Raw genomic sequence first — 16,563 nt, forward strand, 5'->3', positions numbered from 1 at the left:
GGCAAGCCTCGGCCCCTTTTGGTCTTCACCCCTCAGGAGGACTCCATGGCAACCGCTCCATCATCCTCGACCAAGGCTGTCGTTCCTTGCTTATCTTTCTCTAAAGCGGACCTCCAACTCCTCGCTATGACAGATGCATCTTTAGAGGCCTCCACTCTGGTTTGCAAGACTGTCGGTAGCCACCCCATGCGTGGACAATTCAGGGTTCTTCTTCAGGCTAGCCTCCTTGAAGTGCCTAGAAAGATCACAAACATTCATTCTTTGGGGTGCGGCTACTACCAGGTTGAGTTTTACTCACCAGCGGCGTCAGATTGAGTCATGCAGCTGAGCCCCGTCGCATTGCGCACAGCCCAGGCCTTCTTTGCGAGGTGGCAACACAGCTTCGACCCTGCATCCAACCCACTGGCTGGCGTTTCAGGCTTTCCAGTGACAATCTGAGACTTAAGAAGGAAGGCGTTCCTCTTCTTCCGGTGATTGGTGGAGCCATTGGGAGAGTGATGGAAACCCCCCCCCCCCAACTGCCACTTCATCCCTCGCACGGGCGGCCGGGATTCCATCACTTCGCATCTGTATCGCCTCACCGGAGATAGTGCCTCACGTCATATCCCTTCGTTGTCTTCGGGGAGACCCCATCCCGCAAAGGGTGGAGTACTCCGGCCTTCCTAGCCAATGCTTCATTTACAGGCAAATGGGACACCTCACCAGAGCTTGCCCTCTGCGCTAGTCCATTAGACCGCCCCCGGTGTCCCCCCCCAAAAGTCCCAACTCAGATCATCACCAAGCAGCAAGATAGAGCACATATGGGCGGGACTAGAGTTCATCTCAAGTTTTGTCACGTGCACCTTGGATGTGGGCCCTGGTGAGATGAGCAGATTGTTGCAAGAGGCAGCACTGAGCAAATTGGAGGGATTTCCTGAGCAAGAGAGGAGCCTGAGGAAGGGTCTTGCTTTTCTACAACGTCTTCAAGGGAGTTCCCTCGATAGCCCATGGATCAAGAGTCAGCTCGCTGCCGCGCATACGGAGATCAAATCCATCGAGGAGAGGAGGGTGGAGTACAGGTACCACGCCAAAGCTTCCTTCTGGACCTAGGCTGGGGAAAAAGTCACAGGGGACTTCTTTGAGATTGCAAGCCCCATAAGCGGAGAGATGGTATTCGCAAGTTGCATGGCCAGGATGGAGCTATCATTTCTGACCGATCCCCCCCATCACCACTGATTTTTTCCGATCCCTCCTCACAAGTGCTCCATTATTAACTTCCTTCGCAGAAGAGGAGCTAGCGGAGCATTTGACTGCTCTCCGTAGGGGCAAATGCTCGGGGGTGGACAGGCTTCGAGTTTCCTTCTTTCTTCACCATTGAGATCTCATGGAAGGCGGCCTTCGAGCAGCCTTCAACGAGATTATGATCCCAGGTGCCATGCCAGAGAGGCTTTCAAAGGGTTTGATTCACTTGATTCCTAAGGAGGGTGGTGATAGATTGGAGACCCATCACCCTCCTTGGGACCGCCTACAAGATTTTGGCCAAGGCCGTCAGCCAGAGACTTCAGCCTTTCCTCCCTGACTTGATCCATGACACTCAAACAGGTTTTGTTTAGGATAGGAGCATTCTGAACAACATCTTCACTTTCTACGAGGCGACAGCTTCGGCCACGATGCGACAACAGGACCTCATTGTGCTTCTCGTAGACTTTGAGAAAGCTTATGATAGAGTTGATTGGAGCTTTCTGGAGGGCACGATGTACCAGATGGGGTTCCCAGTGGAGTGGATCTGTGGTGTTTCACGACTTTACTCAGCGTCTCACAGTCAGGTTCTCATCCAAGGAGCCCGAGGTGACAAATTTCCCCTTTCTCGCTTGGTCTAACAAGACTGTCCGCTGGCACATTACCTTTTCCTATTTGTTGCCGAGGCCATGAGCAATTTTCCCTCAGCTCAGGAGACGGGGATCCAAGGATTGCCTCTCCCCATCCGTACTCAGGAGAAGCTGCTGGACTCCAAGTTTGTAGATGACACAAGAGCTTACCTATCTGGAGATGTGGGGAATCTCCAGAGATTCACAGAGGTGATAGAGAGCTTTCATCGCGCATGAGGAGCACAGTACAATTGGCACAAGTCGTGAGGTTTTTGGATAGGCTCTGCACCCGCCCCAACTTGGCGCCCAATTGAGGCTTTTGAGTGGATCCCAAGGGGCACTCCAATCTGCTATCTGGGATGCCAAGTGGGCATCAATATCTCCTCGGAGCAATAGGAGCAATAGCTCGCCCCTCTTCTTCTGAGCATTCGAAGGAAGCTGTTGTACTGGAGTTCTGTGAGGCTCTCCCTAGCAAGCTGCATGGTGGGTGGCGACCACATCCTTCTGGCCACCATGTGGTACACTACTTGTTGGGCCTTCTCCCGAGCATGCATTGGTCACGTACGGCAGTTGATCCAGAACTTCTTGTGGGCTGGTAGTGACGGGAGGCATGCCCGTGCCAAGCTAGCCAAGAGAGTGATCATTCAACCGTGATGCAAAGGGGGCCCATGCATCATTGACCCCGCCATCCAGAGCCGTACCCTGCTGGGCAAGTTGATTGTTAGGGAGGTGAGTCTTGGAAGGACTTCCTCTTGGCCCAGATTTCAGCCCGTACTCTAAGCCTGGGGGGCTCCTGGCTGCAGAGCACCAGATGGATCTTCACAGAGATGCAGGCCCACAGATTTAGCCTATCTTTTGAAGACAGATTTGCAGCTAGCCTACTCCGAGCTTGGGACCAGCCCTTCAACAGTTAGATCCGGTAGCCTCGGAGGAGCGTCTTCGGCAACGCCTAATCTGGAACCCCCTGATCCGTTTACCTAGTGGCCATATATTGGGGCCCAACCTCACGTATCATGAGGAGCATTGAGCATAGGACCTGCTAGGTCCTTGGAGATTGGCTTGCACACAGACAGTGATGGACTCTACTAGGGGTTTAAGGGAGCCCTCAATGGCCTCGCTACACCGTGCTTGCCAAATGTCCCATGCCACAATGCTGTTGATAATCTCCCAACACTGACAAGTGCCAGGGGACCATGATACTACTAGAGAGTCAAGAATGGAGATAGAATCTATCCTGCAATGGGTGATCCTAAGAACGTTCGTAAGTAGTTCATTCCTAGTACCTACCAATGCATATTTTCAAGTCTGAACTCGGTTACGCCACTTGGACCAAACTAGTTCTTTGGCTTCTTATATCTTGCACTTCACTAATCCGATACTAGAGATTGATTCTCCAGATAAGCTTCATGTCTTCATTGAAGACTTAAAACCCCACACTTCGTACCAATGTGCAAAAGTATAGCCCTATCAACCTTGTTGTCGCCATTCATTTACGCCGAGCACATTGCGGAAATGTGTTGGGAATATTCATTTGTATGGGTAGTGGAAATGTATATTAAATAAACCAATGCTAGGTAGCATTGTGTGTGTAATAAGGTTTAAATAAGAGTGGTTCTAGTGTGTGTGAACCACCCCTAATGTAAAAGTTCTCTTGTGTGTGGGAACAACCTCTTAGGATTATTGAGTAAGCAATGATGTGTGGCAAAGTGACACCTATAGGGGCACTTGGCATCCAAATGGACATGTGGCATATGTGGTGGCAACATATGCATGTGCTATGTAGAAGGGATCTCACCTATAAAGAGACATTTCAATAATGATTAATTCATGCTTTGCTTCACGACTCATTCCCCATCAATCTTGTGTGCTTGTTTTATCTCCCTCTTGCCATCCTGCTTGCACGCCTGTGGCCAACATTTGGTATCAGAGCTTCTGTTCTCCGTTCTCACACCCTATTGTGCTTGTTACCCTCTAGAGTCTTCACGCCTGTGTGCAACGCCGCCAGCCTTCTATTCGTGCTGCCATTCTAGAGCTCAATGCCATCATTTTTCGTCATTCCAGAGCCCGTGGCTACCGTTGTGGTGCATTCTTGCTGCCGTCTGAGAGCCCGGTGCCGCCTGTTCGCACCACCATTGGCGGCAGTGCTAGTGGACCCAGCACTACTGTCGCCTAGCTCTGTGTGGCGGCTCCGCTTGTTTCACCGGCGGCAATACTACCGGGTATCTTCCTTGAATTGCACAGTGCTTATGACTGTCAAACGCAATAGCACGTCCTTGTTGCATTAAGACGGCACCAATGGCAATATCAGAAGCATCTGTGTAAACATCAAAGGGGAGCGTAGGGTCTGGAATAGCCATGACAGGAGTTGTTGTCAAAGCTGTCTTTAAATTTGCAAGTGTTGCGGCTTCAGTCCATTGGAATGCAGGAGCGGACTTTAAAAGTTCGGTGAGAGGAGCAGCTATTTCGGAAAATCGATGAACCTTTGTGTGATAGAAGTTGGCAAGTCCCAGAAAAGAACGAACATCATGGATGTTTGTGGGAGTTGGCCAATTGACAATAACTTGTATTTTCTTTGGATCCACGGAAATTCCGTCTGCTGAAACATGTCCAAGGTATTCCAAGGATGTCTTGAAGAATTCACTTTTGCCTGGATTAATATAAAGAGCATTGTCTCGAAGCACCTGGAAAACGATCTTAAGATGTGCCTTGTGGTCTTCCATATTACGACTGAACACCAGGATGTCATCAAGATAAATAATGACGAACTTGTCCGAAAAAGGACGAAAAAGATCGTTCATCAGACTCATAAATGTTGCAAAGGCATTGGTTAACCCGAATGGCATGACCAGGTACTCGTAATGACCATATTTTGTGCGAAAAGCTGTCTTATATTCATCACCTTCGCGAATGCGAATTTGATGATATCCAGACTTAAGATCAATTTTGGAGAAGACCTTTGCATGGAGCAATTGATCAAACAATTCATCAATGCGTGGAAGAGGATACTTATTCTTGATAGTTAACTTATTTTTGGCACGATAGTCAATGCAAAGACGCATAGACTTATCCTTCTTTTTCACCAAAAGCACTGGAGCTCCAAAAGGACTTTTACTTGGTCGAATATGTCCTTTCTCCAAAAGTTCAGTAAGTTGTCGCTGTATCTCCTGAGATTCCGTAAAAGAAACTCGATATGGAGCACGAGTAGGTGGAGCACTGCCAGGAAGAATATCAATAGCATGGTCGACTGGTCGACGAGGTGGGAGGACCGCAGGAAGCTCCTGAGGAAAAAGATCCAAGTATGGAGCAAAGAAAGGTTGCCTGAGATACATCACCTTTGTATCTATGTCCTTGGGAGGGTCGTTGGCTGAATAGACCATTAAAAGTGCTGAGGAACAACCACTCTTGCGGACCCACCGTTTCACTTGAAGAGCTGAAAGGGTTGGTGTAGAAGGTTGGTCTCGGATTCCTTCGAGAGCCACAAGCATACCATTTTGAGCAAATTGTATAGAATGGTTCCGGAAACTGATCAAGGGATCATATTGATACAACCATTCTTGACCAAGGATCGTATCATAATGTGCCAAATTCATGACTTGGAAATCCAATTTGTCACGATAGTGCTGAATTCGAAAGGAGAGGTGTTTGGCAATGGTGTTACACGAGGATGTGGAACCATCGGCAAGCTCGACTTCATAAACAACCGTACTTGGAGAAGTCCAAATCTTCAATCTCTAAGTCAAGGTGGTTCCCACAAAATTATAAGAACACCCACTGTCAATGAGCACCTGAATAGGGTGACTGGAAATAGAACCTTGAAGAACCAAAACCTGAGTAGACCGCTGAGGCAACGGTGAAGAGGAAGTTTGTGCTGTAGCAGTAGCGGTAATTACTGAAGCATGTGCAATAGCATGGTGATTAACTGCACGCTTTCCTTTGTCAGCAACTAGGGGTTTCTCTGCGGAAGTGGGGGGTTCAGCATTAGAATTCTGTCGATGGGTTGGTCTTTTGGGGCACTCAAACCAACGATGAGGTCCATTACAAATTGTGCACAATCCCGTCTTTTGTTGATCCCGTCCAGAAGGAACTGTAGAAGGACGAGTATTGCGAGATTGGTCACGTCTTTGGTCCCGTCCACGATCCGAACTGCATGGTTGGAAGGAGTGAGAACGTCGGAACCGAAAAGAGGACGATCCTTCTGATCGGCGAGGGTGTTGAGAATTATTCCATTGGGGATTAGGCCGGGAGGTAGAAGAGCCAGATGACTCTCTGCGACTATCTCGGCTCATACGAGATCCGAAAGTCATTAGCTCGACCGGAAGAGGCCGAATTTCGAGAATTAATGTCTGCAATGCGCTCGGCATATCGTATGGCATCGGCAAGATCGACAGGGTTATATTTCTGAACATCGGCACGCAGTGTGGGGTTAAGCCCTTCAACGAAGGCATGAAGTTCGTCCGCTGGGGACAAAGAATCAATCTCCAGGATCAAGTTGGTGAACTGGGAGATATAAGAGGCCAAGAAACCAGTTTGGTCCAAATGGCGTAAGCGAGTACGGGCTTGGAAATCCGCATTGGCAGGTATAAACTGCTTACGGAGGACCCGCTCGAATTTTTCCCACGTTGTAACCGTTTTTCCAGAGTGCTCTCGTCCTTGCCACCATAATAAAGCAGTGTCTTTGAGGAGGGATACCGCAAAAATCACCTTTTCGGAGTCAGAAAGGGTCATGGATTCAAAGTATAATTGCAGTTTGTAGAGCCATTGGTCTAAGATGCGCTTATTGCGCTGACCACCATAAGAGTCAGGGGGTTTAATTTCCAATTTCTTTGTTTTACTGGCTTGTAAAAGACGATAAAGAGTTTTAAGGTCGTCGCCTTCTACCTCGGAAGGAATGACGTCTTCGTCTGCTGGTACTATTGCTGAAACATCTGCTGCTGCTGGTACGGAACTTGTGTAGGAGTGGCGATCCGTGTGAAGCTGCTGGATCTGAGAGGCCAAGGATGCCATAGACTCCTGGAGTTGCTGTTGGAATTGCTGTTGGAGTTGCTGCAAAGCTGACTGCCATTCCGGAGGGGCTGGTATGTCAACAGGTTCTGCCATGAGAGGAGATGTTGATGTAGAGGCTTCAGGGTGATGAGGCTCTGGGGGTTTTTGCTGCTGATGAAGCCGCTGGGCTCTAGTAAGAACCATCGGCTGGAGGGTGCGGCATCTGTAAATCCCGAGAGGAGAGGCTACGTACTGGTGAAGCGGCTATAGACCATCCAGTATAGTAAGGGCGATCCACTGGGACTGGGCTCGCACGAGAGTCTGCTGCTGGAGAAGAAGGTACAGGGGTAGGGGCAGCTACTGGTGTCAAGGGTGTATACTCCGGTGTAGAGGGACGCACCGTGAATGAAGAGGGATGAATGTCCTCAAAATAAGTGCAATATTCATGAAAGATGATGCTACACTCGGGGAGGATAGCGCCCAGATAAGGATGACGCCTAAGTATAAAACAATAATGATCCAAATCCTGTGCAGAAGTACGAACACGGATAACCCACGCGTCGAATTCTCGGAGGTGAGAAGTCGGTGTGGCTATCTGTATGCGGTAGCGCTAGTCGGGGGCTGCTGGCCGTTGGGTTCTCTTTTTTTTTTTTTAATGCGCTGGTCGGGGGCTGGCCGTTGGGTTCTCTTTCTTTCTTTCTTTTTTTGTGCGCTGGTCGCTGGCGGGTTGCCCTTCGCTGGTCGTTGCCGTTGGGTGCTGGTTGCCGAATTGCTCACGTGGCTGGTTGAGGCCACGTGTATGAAAGGCTTAAGTATAAGCCTTAAGTTATAAGGCTTTTTTTTGTGTGTGAAACGTCACGTTTTAAAAAAAACGTGAAGAGTCATGGCTTTAGAAAACGAAGGGTGGCGCCCCTTGCTTGGAGAGGTATTCAACCCGAACGGAGTGCGATCAGGACCTCCAGTAAAGTAGCGGCAGCCTACAAGCACTTAGATGGGAACCCTGATCTAAGTCTCTCCTTCCCACCTTTTTTTTTTGAGAAAATTGGGAAAAAATGCTTAATCAAGCAAAATTGGCAAAAGATGCTTAATCAAGCAAAATTGGTAAAATCGGGTAAAATTAAATGGGGCATTCTCTCCTGCTCTCCCATTCAACACTTGCTACACCCATTTAGGATTTGGGTGGGCTGATTTTAGGGTTAGGGTTAGGACTGATTTTAGGGTTAGGGTTAGGGTTTGGGCATCTCACAAGGTGGAAAAGTTTGCTCTGATACCACTGTAGAGCTTTTACAGCTTTATTAACATGATTAAGACTTAATTAACAAACATAAGACAAATGCTGATAGAAAGATTGAGTTGTTTGCATTGAGACAGGGGCCTTTCTTAAATAGAGGCCGAAAGGGTACAAGTGAAGAGACACATCCCTAGGAAGGGGTGTGGCTCTTGAGTCAACGGTTATGTCCTTTGGACTTAGGGGTGTGCCTTTTAATGAATAGACATGTCCTTTGATAGTGACCCATGTGTAAGGGTGTGACCCTTCACAGGTGTCCTTTCAGTTAATAAGGGATTAAGGAATTATTAAGGAGAGATTAAGAGAGTTAGTCACAATCGTGATAGGCTGAAAACCCCTCATCATCCCCATGAGCTGCATGTCGATGTACATCATCTCCTCGGGCTACATGCCCTCTCATATCTGTTGCATGGGCTGCAAGCCCACTCAAAAAACTTGCTCGGGCTGCATGCCCACTTACATCACTTGCTCGGGCTGCATGCCCTCTTACATCACTGGTGCGGTTTGCATGCCCTCTCACATCACTAGTGCAGGCTGCATGCCCTCTCACAACATCATCAAAGTTCCCTTCACGAGATAGCCTGCGAGGCTGCCGTGTGAAGACCCACTTGCCCTCATCATCAGAAACAACTTCGCCACAACTTTTTAAATAAGCAACAGCCAACTCTCGAGGTTTGCCGATTCCCATCTGTGGGGCAATTGCATCAAAAGTGACCACATCAGCCTTGACATGAGACTTTGATTCTATGACCCTCTGTACATAAAGATCTCTTTGCAAAGCACGGAACTCTTCAAGCTCATTCATCAAGGCATCAATATCCTGTTGATCCTCAGCCCTGGCAGACAACGGTGGATTGTTATCCGCCAAAGCCCCAACATGATCCCTGTCTCTACCTTCTTCCCGCATGCGGCAAGTACGAGTGATAAGAGTCCTCCACAGAATGATCTGATTGGTTGGCCATAATGTACCTTTCAGCTTTTCAGAAAGAAAAGAATTTTCTGTGCCCCGGAATCGCTCTCTACCAGTTAGTTCCCCAAGTATGATACCGAATAGACTACAAGGGTGCAACAGTGCCCCTACATAGAGACAGGAGGGCCACGAAGTCTTTCCACACGCTCACTGCCACTTAAACCAAAGGTAACCTCTTTCCAAGCACGACAATAAGACGAGGCTCAGAATCCCAACCTTCTCTCACGGATAATGACTCCTTACAACCATATCCAGCATCATATTAGGCACAACTGTGTAGAAAGCCAAGCTCTAATACCAATGTAAACGGAAGGGCAGTTGAACACGGAAAATCTAATCAATCATGAAATCTGAAAATACACATAAGCATGCCAAATAAAACAAGATGACAAATCTGCACAGTACACCACACTAGGGGCCAGAAGATGGGCTGCCCCCCCGCACCCCCCCCCCTTATGGTTAGATTACCAAAAAGGAGTCTGCTTCCAATACAACTTTGCGGGTGCCCAGGGTTCACCACTGGCTGCACCTATTTCTTCCAAAACAATATGAAAACAAGAAAACATCACATAAACTGAATTCGCCGACAATTCTCAGCACAAGTAGGCATTCCCGGCATCAAGCACATGCAGGACAACTATGGACAGCCCATAGCACTCCCACATCAGCCCGGCACAACTCAACATCATCTTCTTCCTGACTAGCTCATAGAGCAAGTCGACCAGCCCTCAAAGGCTGTTTTCAGCAGTCAACCAGCCCTCAGTTCCCTCAGAAGAAAGTGACTAGCAGTTGTACACAAGCCTACAAACCCCCGGTCGGAAGGAAAACTGTCTAGATGCCTACGACCAGCGCTTCCTCTCTGTTTTTAACCTCTGTTCAAGCTGTAAATCAGCCGGCCAGCAGTGGAGACCATGCAGAAGGAGTCGGCCAGCACCTCCCATTCACCTATTAGGTATTCGTCTCGCGATAGAAGGCTGTAAACAGCTTGGAGAAGCAGTCGGCCAGCCCCCATGCACCTAGAAAAGCAGGTGCCTACCTCCAAACTGGAGTTTTCTCCCATAATAGGGCTTCCCTGCTGAAAATAGCCCACACATGTGCTTTTTTGGTCCAGAAAGAGGGCGCCTACATGAAGGAGGTCCAAATAATGTCCAGTGCCCAGTTTTTCGCCGCCACGTGTATTAAATAAGTCCTGCTCAATGTGTACTCACTTATAAGTTGTCCGGCCACTTATAAGTGAGTGTTGAAAGAATGTGCACAAGCGGAAGCTGTCATGGCCCTGTGAAAATGGAGCAGGACAAGTGTGGGCATGGTGGTTGCAAGGTCAGAATATTTAATGATTCACATGGGGGGTGCCCGGACAGTGTTTAAGATGTGTGGACATCCCTAGGTGTGAAGGGGGGAACTAGAAACATTAAGTTTTAATGTTTATTGGAGTTTGCCCCTAGGCCTTAGTGGCCCTAGGAACTTATTAAAGTTGGGGCCCTAGGGATTAAATTGGGGAGGAGTTTTCTCTCTCTTCTCTCTCTCTCTTCCCTTTTTGGGGAATCGTGTAGTAAAAGGGGAGTTTCCTTCATGCGCTTGAGAACTAGCGTGGAAAAGCACAGGAAGAAGGAGGCGGCTGCTGAAGACCAGTCTGGTTGCTGTTTTTCTGAGTGGAACCAGCCGTACAGCACTGTACGGCCAGAACTGGGCAAATACTCTCTCTCTTTCTTCTCTGTGGCTGGCTGCGCACAGACTGCTGCTGGGAACTCTGCGCACAGGCCAGTACAGGCTGTACCAGCAAGTACACAGGCCGTACAGCCCTGTACGACAGCCGTACAGTGTACGGACAGGGCTAACGCATGCTTTTCTGAATTCTGTAGCTGCAGGCGGCGCTTTTCAGGGTGCTGGACAGAACTGTGTATGCTGATTCAGGCAGGTACAGAAGTGGACAGCAGGCTGTTTATGCAAGTACAACGCCTGGCACGTATCCCGAGGCGGTACAAACGAGTACAGTGCTGATTTTCAGATCTGTATTTTCAAGGACAGCATAGGAGTGAGCATCAGAAGGAGGATACAGGCAAGTGCAAGCACACGTGTGAAGCAGGGTTGTGGATTCAAGTGCCTGCAGGCACCGATTAGTGCTGTTGCTTCCTCCAGTGCTGTTTCACGAGCTGAACTTGGTAAGCTCTGTTTCTGTTCATCCATCTCTCTTTCTATTGCTTGATGTCTGCTGACTGCAGGTATGTGTTATCTGGCTCCTTGTGAGAGGAGGGGTTTGGCAGATTGACAAGGGATTAAGACAGAGATTGGACAGCACATGTATGTTTGAGCTGAGAAGATGTATCATGCTCTTGAGTTATGCCAGATGTATGCCCATGGCTGGCCTGCTTAGTGATCTTGGCTGATCAGAGGGAGGCACAGTGTGTTGTTTGAAGACACAGATCTGTGTGCATAGATCCTCTGTGCTGAGAAGGATTTGTGGGCAGTCAGATTGGACTTACAGGTGTAAACTCTTGGCTGGTTTTTGTGTTGTACTCAGCCATACATATTATTTTAATTGAATAAAGAAATACCGCAAGGGGCGCCAAGCTTTGGGGCCAACAGGTGTCGTTGTGTTTTCAGATTTGGGCACTCTAGCTCCAATCTGTGTTTTGTTTCTCATCTAGACTACAAGTGGACAGGTGATTGCTCCTACCGCACTCTGGTTTTCTATCAGAGGCCGGTTTCAAGGTTCCGTTGCCGGGACCAATCATCAACTTTCTGAAGGGGGTGAGCTCGTGGTTGTTTTGGAGAAAGCCATCGCTGAAAATTCAGCAATCATGTCTGATACAGAGGAAGAGTACTTCTATCATGAAGAAGAAGAGCAAGAGACTTCTCCTGAAAGAGATGTATCTGAGGATATTTTTGCAGGAGAACAGGCTGCAGATGTTGAGCCTTATGAGGATGTAACACAGCCAGAAGATGTGCATGGTAAAGAGGATGATGATGCTCGGTTCAAAGATCGCTTGGCTAGTGTTATGGATACTTTTATGCAGCTCACACAGAGTGAGAGATTTGCTGAATTTTTGAGATCTCGCTCAGAGCCCCGCACAGAGCCCCAGAAAAAGAAGAAGAAGGTTCGTTCAAAGAATCTTTCTCAGGGTCATAGTGGTACCACTCCACAGGATCCATCTCCTGCACAGTTTCCGAATATGCAGCATGCTTTTGGTGCAAACCCACAGAGTTCCTTCTATGGACAGCCACCTATTCCTCAGCAGAACATGCATCCAGGTTATTTTGGTGGTGGCTCGGTGTTTCAATCCATGACTGGGGGTTATCCTCAGGGAGGCATGGGTATGTATGGGCCTTTTGGAGCCAATTTTCAGCCTGGGATGCAAGGGAATATGTATGGTGGTATGCAGTCCGGTATGGCTGGAAATATGTTTGCAGGCATGCAACCTGGGATGCAAGGCAATATGTTTGGTGGCATGCAGCCAGGTATGCATAGTGGAATGTATGGAAACATGGCTGGGACGTATGGTATGCCTGGTGATGGAATGGGAAATGTTGACCCAATGATGGGTATGAATGTTGGGGGCAGCAATCTCACGAAACCACTTCCATATGATAATCTAACGCCTATGGGAAAGGCGAAGGATTACAAGGAAGGGGGAGCTGCAGTGAAGTTTGACACTTTCAGTGGGGCCAAGGATAAATTGAAGGCACTTACCTTTTTACAGCAGTTTGATGCTGCTTTTTCTGGTGGGAATTACACAGAGTCCTCTAAGGTGAGGAAAGCTGCCACTTTTCTCAAGGGCAATGCTTTGCAGTGGTGGTCTACTCTTCTTTTGCAGGGCATAGCACCCACCACATGGGTCCAATTCAAACAGGTTTTCTCTTCCGTATGGCTCACATCTACATTTGAGGTGGATGTTATGACCGCATGGCACAAGCTGGATGCTTCAAAGTGTGATAGTTTGGAGGATTATAACAAGAAGTTTTGGGAAGCTTTACTCCCAGTGACTTCTTATCGTGCCGTGCCATTATCTGAGCAGGTAGAGAAGTATTGTTGTGGGCTGCCCAAGGAGGTACGAGATTACTGTATAAAGACAAGAGTAACGAATATGTCACAGATGATTGAAAATGCTATGACAGCTAATGCGTTACTCATAGGTGGTTCATCTGGATTTAAGGGCAGTAAGAAATTGAGCAAGAAAGCTGAAAAATTTGGGCATGCTTCTCGTGATGCTAAAGGGTCTTCAGAGACAAAGTATAAGAAGTTGCCAATGCCCAAAAGGACTTCTGAGGAAAGACAGGCTTTGAGAGATGCTCAAAAGTGTTTTTACTGTACTGAAGAGGGGCATATGTCATTCAATTGTCCCAAGAGAACGTCCAAGAAGGACCCTGACAATAAAGGAGAGCCCAAGCCAAAGCCTTCTGCAGGCTTAGTTCCTGATCTTGTGGGGGAGCAGCTAAGTGGTGAAGCTACAGAGTTGTGCAGGGCATGGGGCAAAATGAGAGATCAGAATGCTTTGATCTTCTTTGACACAGGTGCTAGAGCCAACTTCATTTCACCAGATTTGGCTGGCCGATTGGGGATTCGTGCAGAGGAGATGGGGCCGTTACATGAGGCAAATATGGCTTGTCCAGGGTATGCAGAACCCGTTACTCCTATCATTGGGAAGCTTCGGCTTCATTTGCAGGGTTATGTGGACAGCGAAGAGTTCTTCATCATGCCTTTGGATGGCTGTGATGTTTTGTTGGGGATGCCATGGTGCCACAGGGTACATGCGGTGGTGGATACTTACAATAGGAAAATTACTCTGACTCATAGAGGGAAAGAGCATGTATTGGATGTAAAACTCAAAGGGCAATCTGTTCCTATTGTATCCGCTTCGGCGATTTCATCAGTAATGAAAAAGCATCTTTCCGCGTACTTGATTTATGTAAAGGATGCACAGGATGATGAGTCTAAGTCTAATTTGTCAATGTTAGATAAGGACAGGGCTGATTTCTTAAGTGGGTTTCAAGACTGTTTTTCCGAGTCATTGCCAGGAGAATTACCTCCTGAGAGACCAGAAGATCATGCCATAGATCTGATTCCTGGTAGTACTCCACCGAATAGACCGCCGTATCGTGTTAGTGCAGCCCAACAGGAAGAGATTATGAGTCAGGTGCAGGAGCTTTTGAATAAAGGGTTGATTCAGCCTAGCTCATCACCCTTTTGCTCACCTGTGCTCTTAGTGCAGAAGAAGGATGGTTCTTGGCGTATGTGTATAGATTACAGGGCGCTGAATAAGAATACCATCAAGAATCGATTCCCCATACCGAGGATCGATGACATCTTAGACCGCTTACAGGGCTCCACAGTTTTTAGTCGTATTGACTTGAAAAGCGGGTATCATCAGATACGCATTAGACCCGAGGCTGTGCATAAGACAGCATTCCGAACCACGTTTGGGTTGTATGAGTTCTTGGTTATGCCCTTTGGTTTAACGAATGCGCCTGCCACATTTAATAGAATGATGGATAGGATTTTCAGGCCTCATAGAGAGTTTGTGGGCACATTCTTTGATGATATGATTGTGCATTCACGAACTGAGGAAGAGCATAGAAGGCATTTGGCCATTGTGTTTGCAGAACTCAGAAACCATAGATTGGTGGTTAATGGCAAGAAGAGTGAGTTTTTCTTGCAGGAGATACATTTCTTGGGGCATATTGTGTCTGGTCATGGAGTCCGTATGGATCCAGCAAAGGTGGAAGCAATACTTAATTGGCCAGCTTTGAGGACCGTGCATGATGTACGCAGCTTTTTAGGATTGTGTTCCTATTACAGGCGTTACATACGGCACTTTGCTGAAATTGCTTCACCTCTTCATGCTTTGACGAAGAAAGCAACTCCGTTTAGAAGGGCTGATCGGGAAATTACAGCATTCAAAAAGCTCAAAGAAAAGCTTACTTCGGACCCAGTATTGGTGTTACCGGACCTCCGAAAGGCTTTTGTTGTCCAGTGTGATGCATGTGGAAGTAGCATTGGTGCAGTTCTCATGCAAGAGGGACATGTGATAGCCTATGAGAGTAGAGTTTTGCAAGATGCTGAGAAGCATTTACAGGTGTATGAGAAAGAGATGTTGGCTGTAATTCACGCTCTTTCTACTTGGAAACACTACTTGCTTGGGGCTGATTTTACTGTACAGACAGATCATCAGACCTTGCGTTATTTCCTCACGCAGACTAAGCTTTCAGAGAAGCATATGCGTTGGGCAAACTTTTTGTCAATGTTTCACTTCCAGATTGTGCATGTGGAAGGCAAAAAGAATGTAGTGGCAGATGCTTTGTCACGCAAGCCACAGGTCTCTGCCGTTTCACTTGCTTATCATCATGAGCTTGATGAAATGAAAGAGCAGTATGCCCATGATGAGGATTTTGAACGGTTGTATGATCAGATGTCTGAGGGTCAGCGGCATGAGCATTACACTCTCAGAGATGGGTTTTTATTGATGCATGGCAGACTGTGTGTTACCAGGCCATTGCGACTCAAGGTTATGATTGAAAGTCATGCTCCACCGTATGCAGGTCATAGAGGGATTGATGCCACGGTCAAAGCAGTGGAGACTTTCTTTTATTGGCCAACCTTGAGAAGAGATGTTGATGCCTTTGTGAGGCAATGCATCGTATGTCAGAAGGTAAAGTTTGACCGTCAGAAGACACCAGGGTTATTACAGCCTTTACCTATTCCGGATAGACCTTGGGAGAGCATTGCCATGGATTTTGTATTTGATCTTCCACGGACACAAACGGGAAATGATGGGCTCTGGACTATCATATGTAGGTTCAGTAAGCAGGCTCATTTCATTCCCGTGAGGAAGACAATTAAAGTGGATCATATGGTGAAGTTGTTCATGGCGAACATCTTCAAGTATCATGGCTTGCCTACGTCTATCATTAGTGACCGTGATCCACGGATGACGAGTTTGTTTTGGCGAGGGTTGTTTGACAACATGGGTACAACTCTCAAGTTTTCATCGTCATTTCATCCACAGACAGATGGTCAGTCAGAAGAGGCTAACTCTACAGTGTTGGATCTTCTCAAGTGTTATGTGTCAGAGCACAAGCAACAATGGGAAAAGTATCTTCCTTTGGTGGAGTTTGCATATAACAACACTGTACATAGCTCGACAGGCAAGGCGCCTTTTGAGATTGTAGAAGGAGGGAAGAAGGTACCACCCATTTTGCATACAAAGGATAAGATCTTTGAAGCTGATCAGTATGTGGAGAGCTTGGATGAAGCTTATCGGAGAGTTAAGTTGGCCCTCCAGAAAACTCAGCAGAAGCAAAAGAAAGCCGCAGACCGTCACAGACTTGATTTACAGTTTGCATTGGGTGATTGGGTTCTTTTGCGTTTTGAAAAGGCTCGACTCAAGAAGATGAAGGGTAAAGAGCGCTTATTCCCTAAGTTGAGCATGCGATATTATGGGCCTTTTCAGGTTTTGGAAAAGATTGGTGAGGTAACC

General features: G+C 47.5%; 1 protein-coding gene across 1 annotated transcript in view; it reads right to left on the reverse strand.

Moving 5' to 3' along the window:
- LOC147628062 (protein PHYTOCHROME-DEPENDENT LATE-FLOWERING-like) overlaps positions 1 to 16,563 on the reverse strand; it is a 40,312-nt gene that overhangs the window by 13,746 nt on the left and 10,003 nt on the right. The window lies entirely within an intron of this gene.

Source organism: Cibotium barometz, chromosome 20, assembly GCF_041138505.1.
Source record: "Cibotium barometz isolate CiBa-2024 chromosome 20, ASM4113850v1, whole genome shotgun sequence".
Taxonomy (NCBI): Eukaryota; Viridiplantae; Streptophyta; class Polypodiopsida; order Cyatheales; family Cibotiaceae; genus Cibotium; species Cibotium barometz.